The 18013-nt window shown below is 34.8% G+C and overlaps 1 pseudogene; it reads right to left on the bottom strand.

Annotated features, from left to right (window-relative positions):
- Positions 1 to 422: 422 nt before the first annotated feature.
- Positions 423 to 1114, bottom strand: LOC140507975 (actin, cytoplasmic type 5-like; annotated as a pseudogene).
- Between the last annotated feature and the right edge of the window lie 16899 nt (positions 1115 to 18013).

The raw sequence follows: 18013 nt of genomic DNA, 5'->3' as shown, positions 1-18013 counted from the left end.
TTGCTCTAGCAGAGGACAGCTTTCATGGAAGCTTTTACTCTGTAGCAATGCATTATACAATATTTGGAATGACTATCAAAAATAACTAATATACAACCAGAGTCTTGAAGATGACTGCAGAATTTTGGAGATGTTTGCCTCCAACATATTTAGACTGCTCATCACTTTCACCATTCCAGCTTTTAAATCCTGAGTCAAGCACCAAAAACAAAATAAAAACAAATAAACAAACAAACAAACAAACAAACAAACAAAACAAAAATCATGCCAATCTCACCTCTACTTTTTGGACAATTATCATGTCAAACCCTTTTGAGAACAAAACAAAACAAAACAAAACATGACCAGTCCATTTAGAAGTATTTGAGGTGGACACTGGAGAGACTGTATTCATAATTCTCCTGCTTGCTGATTCACATTTCTTAGAAGATGGAAAGAAATGCCAGAATGGAGCCTGTAATCCAGACAAAGTATTGGTGCTCAGGTGAGGAAACGATCTTGACTTTCATAGTGCTGGGAACTAGGACTGTTATCTCCTCCTTATCCTGTCAGCAATGTCTGCATACATGGTGCTACCACCAGACAGTACAATATTGGCATACAAATTCTTATAAATCTCAACATCACACTTCACGGTTGAGTTGATGGCAGTTTCATGGATTCCACAGGATTCCATACCTTAAAAAGATGGCTGGAAGACAATTTCTGGGCATTGGAACCTCTTGTTGCCAATTGGGATAACCTGACTGTGAAGGAGCTCATAACTCTTTTCTAGAGAGGAGTTAGATGCATCAGTGACAATCTCCTGCTGAAAGTCTAGGGTGATATAACACTGCTTCTCCTTGATGTCATGCCTGATTTCTTTCTCAGCTGTGGTAGTGAAACTGTACCCTCTGTCTGTCAGGATATTCATGAGGACACCCATCAGATCACATCCAGACAGATCCAGATGGAGGATGGCACATGGAAGGACATAACCTTTATAGATGGGCACAGTGTGGGTCACACCATCACAAGAGTCTATCACAATACTAGTGGTACTATCAGAGGCATATAGGGATGACATAGCCTGGATGGCAACATACATGACTGGGATGTTGAAGATATCAAACATAATCTAGAATTTGTTTAGAATCATTTTTAAAGGTATTCAGAGGGTTTTGGGGGAAAGTTTAGGCAAGTCTCTGTGTTTACTCTGGCATCTTGACTCCACCTCCCAAAAGTTCTGTTGTTATCTTTTTTCTTCATATACTCTTTCCTCTTGGACATTTCTGCTCCATTGGCCTTACATTTCAGTTTAGCTTTTATGACACTTTGCTTCAAAGCTATATTTACAGGCCCAATTTCCCCCCTAACCCAAGGGCAATTATTCTTTACAGCCTACATGTAACTAATTCATTAAGATCTATAAAGTCTTTATATACACTGCTTCATTGGATCTTTCAAACAACCCTGAGAAGTAGATAACTTAATTTTTGCCCTTTGCAATAATATATGTAAATGTGATATTTAAAACCACTTGTGCTCTTATTTCCTATTCACCTAGTTCACTAGAAACTAAAAAAAAATGCCCTTTTCCCTATTTAACTAAACATTGGTAAGTTTGGAGAAGATTATTCACCTTTAAATACAACTCATATAACACCTTAAATCGCTTAGGTTATTAGTATTTTTTTTTCACTTACAGTCAAAGGAGTCACTTACCAAATCATTTCTAGCAGTATTTATTGACTGCCTACTTTATTATACATGCGTATTTTCACCTTACCTATTTTAAAAATCATCTTAAAATATATGGTATACACAAATATATTTATCATGTATCCGATTTTGTGTTATACTAACTACAGAAAATATATATTATTTTGTCTTCATGACTACATATGTTACTGGAAAATGTAAAAAAAAATACATATACATGGTCACCAGCCATTAGCTAGTCATTCCAATTCTTATGCCAAGAGAAGTTTTATTTAAAGAGATAATCAGATATGTTGTATGTCAGGTTAACATTGTTCATTATTTTCAATGGCACTCTGAAAGTTAGAGTAAATTCCATTACATGAAGGATATGGTTGACATTATTATAACACCATCATCAGATATAAGAAGCTTGTAGGATGTCAATGGAATATGAGCGAAAGAGTAATTAGAAATCAATAAATTACCCTAAGACTTTAGGTCTCAGTGAGTGCTAGAAGATGGAATGATGTAGAAAAGAAATAGTTTAAGATAAAACAAATCTATAGATTATTGGACAGATATTCCAGAGAATTTACTGGAAGTAGAATGGGACATTGGGGGGCTAGAGTGGAGGGGCATAAGAGTAAGGGAGTCAGCCAAGGAGGGTGAAGAATGGAGCATGTACAGTGACAAAGAGTGGTTCAAAATCATTGGGAAAAGGAGAATTTGAAGAAATGGGAATATTCTCACTATTGAGGAATGGTTCTAGTAAAAACATCTTTCATTGTGGAGAGGTCTGTTGAAAAAGACAAGATAATTTATTTGTTTAACACCATCCATTGATACCAAACTTAATTCTACTGGTGATATATTCTTTGAAATCCAAGACCAGTCTTAAAGCAAGTATTATAGCTATTTCTTGTTGTAGTCCAGACAGGCAGAAAGTGATGGAAATTCAGGATATATGTTGTACAGGAAGGAATAAAACACTGAAGAAGGCCCTGGCACAAAGCCATATATTAAGACTAGATCTAAGGCTGAGAAAATTCTCTGGAAATTCTCTGAAACAAAGATGCCAGAGAGAGATGACCTGGATCCGAACTAGGAAAGCCTAGGAGCAATGTGTGAAGATTTCTGAGAAGATGGTTGTTCAATGTGTTGGACCGGCAGAGAAATAGCATCTTTCTCATAATTAGAGTTACTACAAAATAAAGTGGGCCATTCCTCACTCCTATTGCTTTGCACTCAAACACAGAGTTCTTATCTAATGAGTTCAAGTACTCAACATATTTCCTGGTTCAAGTGCTAAGTGCAGTATTGGGCAAATTGCTTTATCGGAATTTAGATATATTTTCTTGAATTGCATGAGCTCCATATCTGGACCACATGAATCCCAACCTCTGCCTTAACCTCAGGGTCTTTACCAACACTTCAGAAGTCTTTCCTGGATCAGTCAAACCTTGATCTACCAATTCCTTTCTCTTCTTCCGATTCCCCATAGGGAACACTCTGACGTACAATCAATATGTGGTGGGTGCTTCTCCAAAAGAGATCTTTGGCAGAAGTTTGCTAGGGGGGTATTTTGTATGGTCTTTTGCTGAGGTATGTCTTGAAACAGATGTTCCATTTAGAAATCTTCCAATTCTGAAACTCTCTATGTGCAGTATTAAATATGTTCAGACAATTTCATGGAATTCTGCAGAAAATATTTGTAAATCTGGAACTATTTTGTGATTTTTCAGAAGTAAAACATTGAAATAATGATTGTATATGACAGAAGTATATATTTATGTCCTGCATTATAGTGTGAAAAGATATAAAAATGCTATGGGAATCTGAACTGCATTATATTAAAACAAAAAGAGGCAATGATATCTTTTGGGTATATGGTGTTAAAGAACACACTCAATTTACACTGAAAATAATTCTTTTATTGGTGCTGTTTATGATGTGAGTATCATAAATGTTTCATCTGGTATTCTAATCAGAATATGTACAAATATATGATAAATGTACTATATATTAAAATAATTTATAAATTTGTAAATTTTGTAAAGCAATGATGTTAGCATTTGCAAAGTAACGATGTTAACATTCCATTGCGTGGTTCTTCATTGTCAGTGTTTCATGTGGATCTGAAAAATAAGGGCCTGTATTTTAGATTTTTAATTTCCGTGAAAGCAGGGGCTAGTTATTTCTATTGATGCTCTTTGTATTGATTCACCTGTAACATAGGATCAAAAAATTTTTTCTCACTTCTCCCCTTCTGAAATATTTTATTTGCTTTTCACAAATGGTGTGAAGTATAAGAAGAAAATAATGTAAAACTTAATAATTAACTAAAATTTTATATGAATTACCTAAAATAGCTTTATTAAATGTTAATTACAGGGAATAGTTTGGCAAAGGAATTCTCTGATCTGGGGGACTATTTTAATTCCAGATACTGCATATGTGGCTTAATTTTTAGAAAGTCTACATGAATATTTAATTTTATGCACTCTGGCTCTGCAAGGCACTGTGTCAATGTGAAAATTAAATAATGATATTTTTTCATAATTTGGGACATAGAAAAAATCGCAAATAAGAAGTTAATACTAAATAGGGCATTTCTTTCAGGGTTTTTTTTTTTTTTTTTTTTAAAGAAAATAGATATAAAATCCCATATGGAATTGATACCAAAGCATTTTTTTGGTAAAAGGCCATGATAACTTCTCCAATCTTGAATTTATCACTTCAACCTCTGAACACGGGGATTTTGGACTGGGAATTCAAGCCCAATATTTGAAATTGTTTGGGAAATGCTCTACAAGATAAACATCACCTGGAACAAAGTGGGCTTGAGCAGTATATGCTTTACATATTATCTTTGCTTTGAACTCACTATTTAATACAGAAAGCTCTCATGAAAAGATGAATTCTTGTGGCCTAAAAGTAATCTCTAGTTGTGTAAACCAAAATCCCACCATGGGCAAGTGAATTTTGGGAATTTAGAACCCTCTGTTGTCAGAGAGAGCAACTCGTTACTACTGCTCCTTAGAGAAATCTTAATACATCGATTTTCACTACATGTATCCTAACATAAATTGCATGAATGAAAAATTAGGTAGGGAATGTTCTGTTACTTGGACCATAATTACACTTTCAATTCAGTAGCTTACACTACTATAAGCATATTTTTCACTCAAATGACCACCATGTTTGTTTATATCTTCAATCCCATGATGGAAAGGAATAATATGTTCCTTTCTTCATCCACCCTTCTGAAGGTCATATGTTTTATTAAAAAAAGAAACAAATTAGTAACACTTGCAAAATTATCTTTCACCAGGTTAAAACTTGTATTAATATTGATATGTAAGTTATCTTCCTAATATTTGAAATTCAAGAGTGAAGTAAAATTAGCCATGGCCATAAAGTGTCAGAGGATCATTATACCTGATCACTTGTGAATAGAAATAAATGGATAAAATGTAGTGCCAGATCAAGTATATCACCTGAAATTTTAGTTTTACATTGTATGATAACATGATATTGTAACAACTTTTAGCTTATAGCCATTTCAATTATGTGTGGTATAATTATAAGGGGATTATTAATTCATTATTTATTATGAAAGATTCTATTATCAACCATTTCATAATGGCATAACTATATTACTGTAGCTTCCTTTGATATGTTTTAACGTTTTAAATGTTCTTAATCACATAGAAGTCCAATTCTTAAGTTATTGTCTTCCAGATGTCTTTGTTCAGTTATAATTTATATCAAATGCAGATATCAGTTTAGAGCATAATGATGAAAAGGTGCTGTTCATAATAAAGTAGACTTCAATAAATGAATGAGGTATTTCCACTTATCTTGAAAGTGTATTTTATTCACATAAATATCAAGTGTTCCTTTAGAAAATAATGTTTTAAACACGGCTATTATTTCACAATCATCCTTATTTTCTTGTTTAAAATAACACTCTAATAAAACAGACAAAAAATACAAGGAGCAAAGCATTAAAAAATATTGAAACTAAAAGTAAAATTTTTAAAATTAAGAAAGTCAAAGCATACATTCTCTGAGAAGTTGCTTGACATGAGAAAAACAGGCATTTAATCCAATTTAGATTGCAATATAAATGTCACGGTGGTGCATAATATTAATATAATCAATTTATCAAAGCTAACTTTAGCTGAAGGAGTAAATCACCTTAACAGGAAGAAATATTGATTTTAAATGGACAAAGATCAGCCTATTTGAGAAGAGTGATTCAATTAAAATGTTCTCATCCTTCATTAAGATCCATAATGCACTGTGAAAGAAGCTAATTTATTGGTTACATTTTATGGATGTTTGAGATGAGAAAGGAAGAAAAATCCATACATTTGCATTAGTTTATGCATCACCACCATCAGTGTTTCTTCAAAGACACAACTGCTTTTTTAAATTGCAATATATTCACGAAGCATCATACTTTATTTAATTTTAGTGATAATGATCATAAAAATTTAATAGAATATTATTTTTTAAATTAATCAAAGGTGTTAAAACACCAGAAGTGAGAATAAAATAATCAGTCCACCACAGGTGCAAACATTTTTTTTTTTTAATTTTTAAATTTTTTTTCTGGCCAAGTGTTTTCTTTTTTTTTTTTATTAAATTTTTATTTTTCATTTTTAACACAGTTTATAACAGATAAAACAGTCCCAACTTTTGGTCAAGTGATATTTCTTTTTAAAGCATTTACAATATGAACCACGAAAGATTTTTTTTTTTAAAACAGTAACTAAGACACAAATAATATTTATATTGCTAACTTCAAAAGTTCTTGACCTAATTGTCTTCATAGTATTACTAAGAGTTAAAGGACCCTAACTTGTTGTTGGTCTGAAGTCCTATGCCTAATAGCTTAATTTTTGACTTAACCTCGGATGTTCCCCTATCAATAATCTATAATTGAATAGATCTGGTATTAAGGTTACAAACCTTTTGACTATATGAAACTATGACGAAGAGTAGGGACATTGCAGGGATATAATATCTCCCCATCTTCATGACATTTCCAGGCAGAACTGGATTATCTACTTGCATTCATTCAGGTTTAAAATCTGCCAGGTGTCAGTGGAGAAATTGAGTCAGGAGAATCCTACCTCAGCCCAGGCTGAACAGTCGCTCTCTTACCCTTCCCATGAGATCACCTTTTGCTGTTCATACCAGCATCTCACCAGCTTACTGGCGCCATGGATTGGAGGCTCAGATCATCTTTCTTGCTACCCATACCTGAAGTTAGACTCAGAAGAAGTGACTTAATAGTCCATAGCATCTAAAAATGGCAAGTTTCAATAATCAGGTTTCAAATATGACTATAATTTCACTTTGGCTAAGGAACATCTTCTGAGGCAAGTCTTAAGTGGCTTACATGCTTCTCTACACATGTTCTAGTTCCTTATAAAATAGAAATCATAAAATCAAATTTACCATTAAAACCGTAACTTTTCCATCAATGCCGAATTTTACCCGAGGTTACCTTCCTCTAGGAAATTTAGACTGAAATTCTTTTCCCCAAACTAAAGATGTCATTGCTTTATTGTCAATAATTAATTCAGTTACTTGTTTACATACTAATTGCTTTTACCTCACTTTGTAACATGTCCAATTTTTCTCCCTATCACTCCCCTCCCCCTGCTTCCTAATACCTTGCATTCTGACTACTCCTTCCCTAAATGTACCCTCCCTTCTATCACACCCCACCTTCCCTTATCCCCATCTTCCCTCCTTTCTTGTTGTAGTTCCTATTTCCCGATTATATGCAATAAAAATTCTCAACATTCGTTTCTAATACTTTGAATTACAACTTCTCTCCCTTCCCCCTCCTTCCCCAGCCCCACTGAAAAGGGAAGCAATTCAGCACAGACTAAATATGTGTTCTTTTGCAAAAGACCTCCATAATAAACATGTTGTGAAATACTAATTATATTGCTCTCTGTCCTACTCTATCCCCCCTTATTTTTCTTCTCTCCACAGTTGACCTTGTCCCTTCTTGAAAGTGTTTCTTTCCAGTGATTCCTTTCTCCAATTTGCCCTCCCCTCACCCCACTTGTCGCCTCCTCTACTACTTTCCTGTGGTGTGATATAAATTTTCATATCAAATTTAGTGAGCATGTTATTCCCTCCTTCAGCCTCATGTGGAGAGAATAGCTTCATTTTTCCTCTCTACCATTCTCCCTTTTCTCCTCCATTGAGTAAGATTTGTCTTATCTCTTTTTCTGAGTTATAGCCTGCCGCGTTCCATTTCTCCCTTTCTCTTCCTGGAATTTTCCTCCTTCATCCCTTAATTTTTATTTTATTGTATTTTTGTGTGGATATCATTTCCTCTGATATAACACACCCTATACTCTCTACATATGTGTATGTGTGTGCGTGTATTTACAATCTCTCCATCTACCCAAATACTGAGAAAAGATTCAAGAGTTAAAAATATTTTCTTTCCATGTAGTAATGTAAACAGTTCAGTTTTAGAGAGTCTTTTATGTTTTTTCTTTCCTATTTACCTTTTCATGCTTCTCTTGATTCTTGTTATGGGAAGTCAAATTTTTCTATAGAGATCTGATCTTTTCCTCAATATGAATGATTGAAAGTCATCTATATCACTGAATGACTATTTATTCCCATGAAGTATTATACTCAGATTTGCTGGGTAGGTGATTCTTGGTTTCAATCCCAGTTCCTTTGACCTCTGAAATATCCTATTCCAAGGCTTCAATCCCTTAATGTTGAAGCTGCCAGATCCTGTGTTAACCCAATTGTATTTCCACAGTACTCAAATTGTTTCTTTCTAGCTGTTTGCAGTATTTTCTCCTTAGTCTGGGAACTCTGAAATTTGAACACAATATTCCTAACTGCCTGGTTTGACTCACAGTCATTCATTTCCCTGAACTCAATTCTCTCTTTCAACGAATTGTTTTGTTCAATGAGCTTTTGAACCATCTCCTCCATTTGACTAATTCTGCTTTTTAAAACCTCCTTCTCTTCATTGACTTTTTAGACCTCATTTTCCAAATGAGTTAGCTTCTTTTTAAAGCTGTCATTTTCCTCAGCATTTTTTTTTGGTTCTCCTTTAGTAAGCTACTAGCTTGTTTTTTAAGGTCTTCCATTGCCTGAGCCAGTTTAATTTCCCTTTGGAGACTCTGGAAGCAGAGACCTTGACTTCCTCTGACAATATGCCTTGTTCCTCCCCATCTGAAAGGATGGGGGGAGAAACCTATTCCCTAAGAAAGTAACCTTCTGTGGTCTATTTTTCCCCTTTTGGGGGCATTTTCCCAGCCAGTTACTTGACTTCTGAGTTTCTTCTCCAAAACCACCTCACCTCCAGTTCCACCAAACCAGCACTGGGGGCTGAGATTCAGATGAGCTGCTCCAAAGCCTCAGGGGTTTTAGATGGGGACAGGGCTACTATTCAGTGTGAGATAAACATCAGGTGCTTAGGTGGAGACAGGGCCACCACACAGGGCTCAGTTCCCTCAGAGGGCTTTAATATGAGACCTTCAACAATGGATGGGAGCTGCTGCCGGTTTTGGGAGCCCTATCTGCTGCTGCCTATACTGCTGCTTCCTGAGGAGGCCTGAGTTGTGAGGACATCCTGCTCCGCTCTCAGCCAGCCAAAAAGACCCTGCTTCAGACCTTTGGTGCTTGTGGGTTGAAGGATTTTTGCTGCCACTGGAGATTCTGTCCCTGAAGCCTGCTCGGATCTGCTCCTTTTGGGTGCTGTGTGACCAAGGCAGGGCTGGGCTCTGCTCCATGTCCAATGCACCACAGACCTTTCCCATAGGACTTTCTTGTCTCTCCGGCATAGAAATCTCCTCCATTCCGTTGTTCTGTGGCTTCTGTTGTTCTAGAATCTGTTGAGAGTTCTTTTTCACAGGTATTTTATGGGCTCTGGGGTAAGAGCTAGCATATGTGTGTACTACTCTGCAATCTTGGCTCCTCCCCTGATTTTTTTTTAACCTTAAGACCTCAATTTATTCTTCAAAATAAAAGTCATATTACTCTTTGGCAAATTGCATACAACACATTACAAATATAAAGTGTATTTTTTCTAGACAGTTTAAGGACCCCAAACAATGTAAGGCTAATGAGTGTACCTTCTAACTCACAGATAGGAAACTTTGGGCCATATCTATGGTACCTTTGAAGAATTTGATCATGATAAAATTATACTCAGTTCAGTTCAATGTCTGTGGCAGGATCTAGATACCGATTTCTTCGATAGCCATATAAATGAGCCTTGACAAAGAGAGGTGGCTAGATTTTTCTCTATGACCCAATTTAGCTACATTGGCATCTTTACATTCCATCACAATCCAATCCACCAAGCATGTAATCCCCATCTTTTTAAATGCTCCCCAAATTACCCAATTGGTAAATGGTCAAAAGATACAAATAGGGAGTTTTCAGAGAAAGAAATTCAAGCTGTCTACAATCAAATAAAAATGCTCTAAATCATTATTGATTAGAGAGATGCAAATCAAAACAACTCTGAGGTACCAAATCACACCTATCAAATTGGTTACCATGACAAAACAGGAAGATAATAAATGTTGGAGAGGATGTGGAAGATTTGGAACACTAAGTCATTGTTGGTGGAGCTGTGAGTTGATCCAGCCATGCTGGAGATCAATTTGGAACTATGCCAAAGGGCTACATAAATGTGCATACCCTTTGACCAAACAATATCGTTTCTGTGACTCTATCCCAAAGAGATCATAGGAGTGGGAAAGAGTCCCACGTGTACAAAAATATGCATTGCAACTCTCTTTCTGGTGGCCAAAACCTGGAAAACAAAGGGATGCCTGTCATTTAGGGAATGGCTGAATAAGTTGTTGTATATGAATGTAATGGAATACTATTGTGCTATGAGAAACAATGAATAGGAAGACTTCAGAGAAGCCTGGAAAGACTTATATGAACTGATGCTGAGTGAAAGCAGCAGAACCAGGAGAACTTTGTACACAGAAACAACCACAGTGTGTGAGGAATTTTTCTGGTAGACTTAGTACTTCACTGAAATACATGGACTTAAATTATCTCCAATGGACTATTGAGGCAAAATGCCTTCCACATTCAGAGAAAGAACTATGGAATTGAAATGCAGATAGAAACAGGCCATTTTCTTTTGTATTATGTTTTATTCTGTTTTGTTTTATGGTTTCTCCCATTAATTTTAATTCTTCTATACAACATGCATTTAACAGGAATGTGTATGTAGAACCTATGTAAGACTGTACACATCTCAGGGAGGGAGTTGAGAGGGAGGGGGAAGTGATGGGAAAGGAGTGGAAAAAAATCTAAAATATATGGAAGTGAAAGTCAAACACTGAAAACAAATAAAATAATTCAATTAAAAATAAATGTTCCCCAATTAAAAATATTATGCAAAATATTTATGTCTATAATTCCTGCTTTTCAATGTAATGTAATCTTATGTAGGCAGTGAAGACAACATACTAAAATAAAAATAATGCCATAGAGTTATGTAAGGCTTTGTCACATATATAATGCTTTCCACACAAGAACTCTATGGAACCAACACATAAATATTTATTTCTATAATTAATTCTTTAAAATATGTACTGTATAGTAATTTTAATCATGATATCTCCATATCACCTTCTGTCAGAAGACTGGCTGGGATAAGGTAGATCACTGAATTTCAAAATGAACTGAACCTAAAAATTAGTTAGTCCTAGAGTGATATTATCTAACCTAACCTCCTAGTCTGGGGTGAATTTGGAATGGTTGGCCTCTATAATTAACAGTGAAGAATAATAATTTTAAAAAGTTTATTGAAATCGACTAATATTTGTCCAAGATTTTGCCTCAGGTTCTGTTTATACTTAAATTCAGTTAAATAATTGTTATATAGTCAGCACCCAAATAATGTATGACATGTATTGGGAAAGTTTTTTTTTTTTAATCCATTGTTAGCAATTGAGAAAATATATTGCAACATTGCATATGTAGCATCAGAGCATTCCACAAGAACCTACTTAATCTATAATGAATATGAACCATTATATCTGGAAAGATGTTCCTGTGCTGGATTTACCACCACAGGAAAGAATGTTTCCATGTGAAAGACAATGTGTTCAGAATTCTGACATGGGACACTGGTACCATATCACCCTTTGCTATAGCTCCAGGGAGAGGAGAAGGAATTGTCTTTCCAATTATATCATTCTTAGCATTCTCCCACTTCCTTACCTTCAAACATATGAGACTAATAGGAAAATAGACTTCTCTGGGTCAAAGCCACCAATGGTATTAGGTCTATGCGCTGGGAAAGTTGAGTGTGGTGTCAGGAAGACTCATCTTCCTGAATTTAAATCTGGCCTTACTAATTGAATGACTTTGGGCAAGTCACTGAATCCTGTTTTTCCTGATCTGTCAAATGAGCTGGAGAAGGAAATAGCAAACCATTCCAGTATCTTTGCGAAGAAAACTCCAAATGGGGTAACAAGGAGCTGAACAAGTTTTAGCAATTATTGAACAGCAACAACATGGCTTAGGAAAGGGGCTACCCAACGGATTTTGAAGGCATGAAAGTCAGCAGTGAAAGTTCCAGAGATTTAGGTTTGAGAAAGATCTTACTTTCAGAGAGGCATTTAGAAGGATAGGGCATCTGAAATGAGATACAAAGGGAAGAGTTAGAAATTGTAGTTTAGCTGAAGGATTGAAGAGATGGTATGAATCAATAATGGAATAAGGTTTTTAACACTTCCTTCCCTCTACTCTTTATCCTAAAGGATATTTCTATGGAAGCCAAAACTAGTCTAGAGAGAATTGTTATTAGAGGGTGAGGAAGTCAATTGCCACAATATTAGAAATAATTCAGTCTTGCTAATTTCTCCTTTTTATTAATTTAACTCTGTCCCACCCATAAAGAATCCATGGCAACTAAAGTTATGGAAAAGTCAGTTTAAAATGCGCTAAGGATAAATTAAAAAGAAAGAAATGACTGGGTAGAAGCATCAAACAAAACAAAACAAAGCAAAAATAAAAATAAAAAAAAACATTTATTTAGGAGCATAATTTTGTGGTCAATTAATATTTACACTTGGCACTTTCGATAGAACACATTTCACTTTCTCATGTATATCTACAATAGAGCATACTTTTATTTCCCTATGTACATCAGAATCTTGTTATTGTCCATTTCAAGATCTAAACACTTCCCTCATATGCAAATACAACACTCTTTCAAGCAAACTTCCTGGAAACAGAAGAATGTAGTATATAGAATGCTGACTTGGAATAAGGAAGACCTCCAGTGGAATCTTATCTTAGGTTTGTTTTCTAGATTTATGATTGTACAAGTCCCATTTTCTGGATCCCAGTTTATTGTACCTCTCAATCTCGTGTCCTTTGAGAGGATGACAATAGAGATGGATGAATAACTATGGTTTGAGGAGTATTTCCAGTTTATTCCTCAACCTCCCTTCTCTCCCCAACCCACATATTTCACTTGATTTTGCGTCCAATAGCATTGATGAGTTTGTTTCATAAGCATACATCTCCAACCTTTAAATTTGTGGCAAAACAAAAGAAGTTTTAGGAGCAAGGCAGGCAGAGGAGCTACTATCATGAGGACACAGTCAATGTCAAAGTTCGCCTTGAACTACTGAAACACATTTGAATTGGGCACTGAAAAAATTATCTTCATTCTCAAACCACTCTCCTTGGCAATTGCATGTTTGGAACACTAATGTCTTTCAGGTATTTAGTAGCGTTATTCTTGTTTCATAAAAGTTTGTTTACATTTCTGTATTTAAATGTGTGTTTTGTTTTCTTAATTTGGTAAATGAGATGATTCTCTTGAACAATGAATTAGTAAAATACTGTGTACTATTCTTTGAATTTGATGCTGTTTTGGAGTAATATGGAAAAAATAAGGATGGTAAAGAATTTTTCTATTAAGGACTTGGAACTTGGAGGTAATTATTAGTTTTTTACATCTTCCTGGGACAGAGAGAACACATTACTTATCCTTGCTTTAGGGATATAAGTCAGCAACACTACCTATATATCTAAATGTCTTCCACCTAAATGATTGTGCTGTGCCACAGTGCTCTTTGCCTACCATATGTAGAATGAATTACATTATCCAGGCTTAGAGGGGAGACAAAACCTTCTAGGGAATACCTACTGAGACAGAGTAAGTATAAATAATAGTGCATTAATTGAGACAAAGTAGGGACCAAAACAGAGCCACATCTTGGTTTGCTGACATGAGTAACAAAATGAAGTACTAGAAACAAGGAAAAATACAGAGAGAGTCCACCTTTGGAAGAAGTGAGCAGGATGCATTTTGTCATTATAATAATTCTTAGTTTTCCAAATAGCACAAGCTCCTCATAAGGAGTCAGATGAAATTATACCTGTATAACAATGAAAAAAAATGTGTGTTCTCCAGTCCCACATTCAGTGTCTGAAGGATAAGGTGTAAATAAGGGAGGACAGGACAGGAGTTGCCCTAAAACAAAGTCTCAGAATCACTGCCCTAGTTGTGACTCTGGACCACAGCATGATTCTACTGGCAACAATAAATTACTACTACTTGCAGAGTTAGAGGTGGTAATTGGTTGGAAAGCTTTAAGTTATGTTTTTTTCATTATTATTATTTTGGAGGGGGAAATAATCACATATGAAAGAGAAGGCAAGCATCTCAAGGAATTGGGAAAAAGATATAATATGTGATAAAAATATGGTGCTGATAACTGAACTAGGAAGAGCCAAAACAGGAAAAGAAAATTGTAGGCCAATTTCAGTAATGAATACAGATGCAAAAAATTTAAATAAAATTTTAGCAAGGGAATTACAACAAATTATCAAGTAGACAATACACTATGATCAGGTAGGATTTATATCAGGAATGCAGGACTGGATCAATATTAGGAAAACTACCAGAATAACTGACCATATCAACCACAAAGCTAATAGAAATCATATAATTATCTCAATTAATGCAGAAAATGCTTTTGACAAAATACAATAAACACTCGAGAACACAGGAATAAGTGGAGTCTTCCTTAAAATGATAAGTAACATTTCCTTAAAACAATCAGCAAGGATTATATATAATGAGGATAAGTTAGAAGCATTTCCAATAAGATCAGGGGTAAAAGAACGATGTCCACTATATCGTTGTTATTCAGAATGGTACTAGAAATATTAGCTTTACCAATACCAGAAGAAAAAGAAATAGAAGGAATTCTAATGGGAAAAGAAGAAACAAATTATCACTCTTTGAAAACAATATAATATGATAATGCAGAAAATCCCAGAGAATTAATTTAAGAACAACTTGAAATAATAAATAACTTTAGCAAATTTTCAGGATATAGAATAAACCCACATAAATCATCAACATTCCTATCATTGATTGTTGTCCTTTGTTCCTGAGGAGAACCTAAATGAGATCACCATGATAAAGTGAAATTTCAGTGTGTTTGCCTGTGATTGATCAGACCAATACAAGCTCGGAATACTCTACCACATGTTGGGCACAGATAGTCCAGGTAAATGCTTGGAGCACATACCCCAAATTTGTGCATCCTATTTTTACTTTGTGCCATCTCCATTCTGCTTTGTTCACCAAGCACAGTACCCTTTCTGATTTGGGCACGCCAGGCTGAGTGATCCTGTGCCAGGGTCTTCCATGTTGCTCAGTCAAATACAAATTTCTTGAGACAGACCTTGAGAGTGTCTTTGTATCGCTTCTTCTGACCACCGTGTGATCACTTGCCCAATGTGAGTTCTCCATAAAATAGTCTTTTTGGCAAGCGTGCATTTTGCATTTGAACAGCGTGGGGTATAGGATGTGTTAAGGGAGGACCAATAACTTTGGTGTGATACCTGCCAAGCCATTTTAGGAATTCTTTCCAACTTTGGTGTCCACCTGTTCCACCCAACTCTCACCTGTGGCTCCAAGAAGCTACAGCATGCGCAGTGGTCACACCCCAGTTAGAAACAAAACAAAACAAAACAAAAATTTCTATATATTACTCACAAAGCCCAACAAAAAGAGATAGAAAGAGAAAGATGCTATAGATATAATAAAATATTTGGGAGTCTGCCTTCTGAAACAAATTGAGGAACTATATGAACACAATTACAAAACCTTTCCATAAAGTCAAATCTAAATAATTGGGAAAACGTCAGTTGCTTATGAATAAGTGAAGAAATATAACAAACACAATATTATATACACACACACATATATATATATAATGCAATACAATGGAATATAGTTGAATACAATGGAATTCAAGACAATGCAATTTGATGCAAAATTTGATGCAATGATACGATACAGTAAGATGATAGGATGTGATATGATATGATAAAAATGAGAAGTCTACCTAAATTAATTTAATATTCTGCTATATGCCAAACAAACTACTAAAAACTCATTTTATAAACTTAAAATAACCAATAAAATTCATCTGGAAGAACAAAAGTTTCAGAAAATCAAGGGAATTGATGAAAAGAAATACAAGGGAAAGTAACAAAGCTGTACAAGATAAGTTCACATAAAGCCAAGATTTACGCTCAAGACACTGATTCTAAGTTCATCTTCTATTCAATTATGCCACACGATCAACCTTAAAGAGAATTTTCATTACGCTGAAGTTTCACCGCCTGCTAATTGAGCAACCTCAGTTTCTTTGTTAAGCGAAGAATTAAGTAAAACAGGGGTTGATTGAATGTTCTGTAAGCCTCAGAACAGAGCATTTTCTACATTCTATGGAACCATTCTATCTAATTCAACTCACGGTGTATGGCAAGAATCCACAAACTGTAAATTCTCCTAAATCTTGGTCCATTTCATAACCCTTCTTACCCATCACCACCACCATTGTATCACCCAAAATATTATTTTGGACCTACATTGTAATGAGTGTGTCAATAAAATTTCATGTCCAGAGGGAGCTGTAGCAAGAGATGAGTCCAATCTATATAGAGACTTCATTGTTCAGTTTATTTCAGTCATGTCTGATGCTTTGCAACCTGACTTGCAATTTTCTTGGCAAAGGTACTGGAATGATTTGTCATTACCTTTTCCAGTCTATTTTACAGATGGATAACTAAGGAAAAGAGGGTTAAGAGACTTACCCAGGATCAAACAGCTAATAAGTGTCTGAGGCTAGAGTTGAATTCAGGAAGATGAGTCTTCCTGACTTTAAGCCCAATATTATAACCACTGAGCCACTTAGTTGCTCCTAAAGTAGGAAACTCAGGTTGGAAAAATTTGCTTATTTCCATCTCACTTAGAAAGATATTTGCTTCTAAGGACCAAGTTCAATATTTGCGAACTGAGGACTGCATTTGGTTTCATGGGTTGTAATTTTATTATGATCCAGAATTGTTATAGAACACTTTCAAAATTCAATTTATATGTTAAATTTCTTTAGTGCTTATTATTTGTAAAAGTAATTGTTTATACTAGTGTGATCTTTCAGGGTAAATAATAGTCTTTTTTTCTTACTAAACTTTATAAGACTTTTTCATCTCTCCAAATGTGGGGAATTGCACGGGAGTGAGGACAAAAGTTTGGGAGGGCTAGACATAGAGAAAAAGAGAGGGATGGAAGGAAAGAGCGAAAGAGGAATAAAGTGAATGAAATAGGAAAAGGGAGAGGGAAAGAGGAAGAAATAAAGGAGGAGGAGAAAAGATAAGAAAGATAAATTTTTCACAGATTACAGCACATATTATTTCAATTCCTGGGCAACGTTTCAAAATTTTGATCAATACATTTGTATTTCAACTAAAGTAAATTAACTTTGAACAATATATTAAGACAGTATACAAACTAATACTTATTAGTTTAAGCCAACACTTTTGTGTTGATCATAAGTATCTTTATTTAAAAAATCAATGTAACTTTACTAGAACTTTATAAAACATTTGAAAAATGAGAGAAATCCAGTCACTTAAGTTGTAAGACATGATTATGCTAACATTAAGTTATATGAATAAGACTACAAACTAAAATTCATAGAGTGCTTAGATCTAAAGGCTCAGAATAACTCATTATGTTGTTGATCTTTTATTAAATGTCTATGCTGTGCTAGGTGTAAAAGTAACAGTTCCAATTTCTTTGTTTCTTTAAAGTTGAATTAATCAATTTCTAAAGCTCTTCGCTATAGAAATATGAAGCCAAGATCTTATTTTAATTATTTAAAAATAATTCATTTTAAATCAAGGACATAATGTTTTAGTAAGGGGAAAAATGACATGGGTCCAAGGTCTTGGAAATCCCTTAAATTAATAGTGTGCTTGA

This window comes from Notamacropus eugenii, chromosome 5 (genome assembly GCF_028372415.1).
Source record: "Notamacropus eugenii isolate mMacEug1 chromosome 5, mMacEug1.pri_v2, whole genome shotgun sequence".
Lineage (NCBI taxonomy): Eukaryota > Metazoa > Chordata > Mammalia > Diprotodontia > Macropodidae > Notamacropus > Notamacropus eugenii.
Note: the sequence above shows the minus strand (reverse complement) of the source record. Positions and strands in the feature narration are given on the sequence as shown.